The sequence below is a fragment of the Panthera pardus genome, unplaced genomic scaffold (genome assembly GCF_024362965.1).
Source record: "Panthera pardus isolate Hobbes unplaced genomic scaffold, ASM2436296v1 HiC_scaffold_6, whole genome shotgun sequence".
Lineage (NCBI taxonomy): Eukaryota > Metazoa > Chordata > Mammalia > Carnivora > Felidae > Panthera > Panthera pardus.
The window spans coordinates 98,607,567-98,611,820 of NW_026526991.1; the positions used below are offsets into that span (position 1 = coordinate 98,607,567).

General features: G+C 43.2%; 1 non-coding gene across 1 annotated transcript; it reads right to left on the reverse strand.

The window, feature by feature from the left end:
* Positions 1-2,955: 2,955 nt before the first annotated feature.
* Positions 2,956-3,060, reverse strand: LOC128775143 (U6 spliceosomal RNA). The gene has a single exon (XR_008419794.1). It is a non-coding gene; the product is annotated as a U6 spliceosomal RNA (small nuclear RNA).
* Between the last annotated feature and the right edge of the window lie 1,194 nt (positions 3,061-4,254).

A 4,254-nucleotide genomic window follows, 5' to 3' on the forward strand; every position in this document is an offset into this window, starting at 1 on the left:
CTTTCTCTCTCTCCCTCTCTCTCTCTCAAAAATAAATACACGTTGGGGCGCCTGGGTGGCTTGGTAGGTTAAGCGTCCGACTTCGGCTCAGGTCATGATCTCATGGTCCGTGAGTTCAAGCCCCACGTCGGGCTCTGTGCTGACAGCTCAGAGCCTGGAGCCTGTTTCAGATTCTGTGTCTCCCTCTCTCTCTCTTCCCCTCCCCTGTTCATGCTCTGTCTCTCTCTGTCATAAAAATAAATAAAAACATTCAAAAAAATTTAAAAAAAAATACAAGAAAAAAATAAATAAACGTTAAAAAGATTAAAAATAAATAAACAAATACACAAATATAAGATGACTTGTACATTGAGATTCAAGCTGGTTTTTTTAAGTTTATTTATTTATTTTGGCGGGGGAGGGGCAGAGAGAGAGAATCCCAAGCTAAAAATCAAGAGTCAGACGCTTAACTGACTGAGCTACCCAGGCTCCCCTTGAGATTCAAGTTGTAAGAAAACTAAGTTTTAAAAACGTACAACCACAATAAATTGAATATTAATTTAAATGCAAGAAAATGTAAAAGGTTTTTTGTTTTGTTTTTTTTTTTTAATTTTTGAGAAGCGGGCTCCATGCCGACAGCAGAGAGCCCGATGTGGGGCCCAAACCCACAAACTGGGATTGCAACCCCAGCTGAAGTCAGATGCTTAACCGATGGGCCACCCAGGTGCCCCAAGTGCAAAACTTTTTTCTTTTTTTACTGTTTATTTATTTTTTGAGAGAGAGAGACGGAGTGCGAACAGGAGAGGGAGCCACAGAATCCGAAGCAGGTTCCAGGCTCTAAGCTGTCAGCACAGAGCCCGATGCGGGGCTCGAACTCACGAACCGTGAGATCATGACCTGAGCCGAAGTCAGACGCTCAACTGACTGAGCCACCCAGGAGCCCCCCAAATGTAAAACATTTTAAAGCAAAAAGCCCCACTCTGCCACTAAAAATCAAGTACAGGTTTGAGATGTTCTCTGGCTGGGGAGTCCCAGTACATGTAGGTATAAAGCTTCAAAGGGGACAGGCTCCTCACAGATGGTGGCGTAAGCCGCAGACCGTTATCTGGGCACGACCCGTGCGTCTTCCCTTGTGCTCTTCTGCGAGATGAATGACCGGCTCATAACCAGGTAATTGTAATTGCAGGCGAAGGTGATGGGTTACTGGCTGGTCCTCGTGATGCTGTGGCAGTGTGACACGACCTACAGAGAACTCTCTTTCCTGGACGCTGCCAATTCAGGAATTATATTCCTGTTGAAGGTAGGTCTGGTCCAATAAGAGAGAGGGAAAAAAAAAAAAGGCAAAATTAAAGCAAACTAGAAAAGAGCCAGCAGTTCAAAGAATGAGATACCAACACAATTAAACATGTGAGTTTGGGGATAATTTCTTTGCCAAGGATAGTTTCCCTGGATGGAATCATTCGACTTAGCTAAAATCATTGATCTCTGAAAGGCACTGAAAGCATAAGCCTTCATAACTGGATAGATGATTAATAACCTAAAATAACTCAGGATAGCTTCAGTTGGTGTTTAAAAATACAAAATGTAAGAATCTTGAAACGAAAGATTCCTGAGCATGGGGGTGGCTCAATCAGTTAAGCATCTGACTCTTGATTTCGGCTCAGGTCATGATCTCGAGGTTTGTGAGTTCAAACCCCACATGAGGCTCTGCGCTAACAGTGTGGAGCCTGCTTGGGATCCTTTCTCTCCTCTCTCTGCCCCTCCCCAGCTCTGCTCTCTCTCTCTTTCAGAATAAACAAGTAAACTTAAAAAAAAAAAAGAATCTTGGGGCGCCTGGGTGGCTCAGTCAGTTAAGCGTCTGACTTCGGCTCAGGCCATGATGTCGCAGTCCGTGGGTTCGAGCCTCTCATCCGGCTCTGTGCTGACAGCTTGGAGCCTGGAGCCTGCTTTGGAGTCTATGTCTCCCTCTCTCTCTGCCCCTCCCCTGCTCATGCTCTGTCTCTTTCCATCTCTCAAAAATGAATAAACGTTAAAAAGAATTTTTTAAAAAAAGAATCTTAATACGAAAATAGGAATGAAGGATTAATGATGCAGAATGATTAATGATTGCAGAAGAGAGTGAGTGGGAAATAGATCTGAGAAATGATCTAGACTTTATTGGCCCTAACTCTCACTCTGGGGGAAAAAAATAACACAATAAAAAAAGTAATATTAAAATAACGAACTTGTTTTGGTATAACATTACCGATCAACTTTATAATCATGTGATTGTGAATTGACTTCTAACAATACGTAAAGCCATTAAGTTAGTCCAATGTATCAGTTTCTAGAAAGCTGATTGATTTGGGAGGAAATTTAATTTATGAGACCATAACTTCATCATTTATTAGTGCTATCAATAGTTTATAAATATTTAGAGAAATACACTCAAACTGTCCCACATGTGGCCAGTGAGAGCCAGTTCAACCTTCATACTCTCTCCTTTTGACATGTGGCCATCATTCTTTGAGTATTTCCTTTTTCCTTACTTTCTAGTACCACTAGATATCCCAGGCTCATCTTGTAACCTATAATTTATGGAATTACAGAAAGTAAATCCATCCATGGTAATTCTTGTTTCAGTACTTTGTTTTCCTGCTGGTGCAGTTAGAAAGCTAGATCACAGGGGCGCCTGGGTGGCTCAGTCGGTTGAGCGGCCGACTTCGGCTCAGGTCACGATCTCGCGGTCCGTGAGTTCGAGCCCCGCGTTGGGCTCTGTGCTGACAGCTCAGAGCCTGGAGCCTGTTTCGGATTCTGTGTCTCCCTCTCTCTGACCCTCCCCCGTTCATGCTCTGTCTCTCTCTGTCTCAAAAAATAAATAAATGTTAAAAATAAATAAATAAATAAATAAATAAATAAATAAATAAAAAAGAAAGCTAGATCACAATGGGATATGCCAAAGGGAATTTATCAGCTACCGGTACCTTTTTTTTTTTTTTTAATATGGAACACTCTACAAATTTGCATATCATCCTTGAGCAGGGGCCACGCTAATCTTCTCTGTATCTTCCCAATTTTAGTGTATGCGCTGCTGAAGCAGGCACAGTACTTTTTACCTTTCCAGAAGATAATTTTAGTCAGTGTCACTCGGCTTTTTCCTATTTTGCTTCCTAACTTAATTCCCTAATTAGTTCTTTTTAATTTTTTTTTCCCATGTATTTATTTTTGAGAGACAGACAGAGCACGAGCAGGGGAGGGGCAGAGAAAGAGGGGGGACACAGAATCTGAAGCAGGCTCCAGGCTCCGAGCTGTCAGCCCAGAGCCTGATGCGGGGCTCAAATCTGTGAACCTGTGAGATCATGACCTGAAGTCGGACCTGTGCTGGAGCCGGACGCTTAACTGACTGAGCCACCTAGGTGCCCCATTCCCTAATTAGTTGTTAATCATTTCTAGCATCTAGGTCATTTTTTAAATCTCCCTGATATTTGAAATGCTTTTTACTGGGGCGCCTGGGTGACTCAGTCGATTAAGCATCTGACTTCTGTTCAGGTCACGATCTTGCGGTTTGTGGGTTGGAGCCCCACATGGGCCTCCCTGCTGTCCACACGGAGCCTGCTTCGGATCCTCTGTCTCCCCCCCTCCCCCCGCCCCTTTCCCACTCACACACACTCTCTCTCTCTCTTGCAAAAATAAATAAAAAAATAAGAAGAAGAAATAAAATGCTTTTTACTAAAGTATTGGCTAGCACAAAGAAGAAGCACCCGGACTCATGGAAAACAGGAGCGTCTCAGTATTTTGGAATCAGTGAGGAAATGAAAGGCAATCTCAGAAATGAGAAGCAGAAACTTCCTGTTTGGATTGTGGCTGAAGAGCTTGTGTCAGGCTGACTGTCTGCTGAGAACCTGGAAAGCTAGATAAACATAAAAACAACTACCTGAAGTATCAGAGAGCTTTCTGTTTTACTTTTTGTAAGATTAAAAAAAATATGTTTTGGGCGCCTGGGTGGCTCAGTTGGTTAGGCGACTGACTTCAGCTCAGGTCACGATCTCACAGTTCGTGAGTTCGAGACCCACGTCGGGCTCTGTGCTGACAGCTCGGAGCCTGGAGCCTGCTTCAGATTCTGCGTCTCCCCTCTCTCTACCCCTCCCCTGCTCACGCTCTCTCTGTCTCTCAATAATAAATAAATGTTAAAAAAAAATTTTTTTTTAATGTTTTGTTATTTTAGAGACAGAGACAGTGCACGTGCTCTGGGGAGGAGTAGAGAGAGAGGAAGAGAGAGAATCTTAAGGAGGCAGC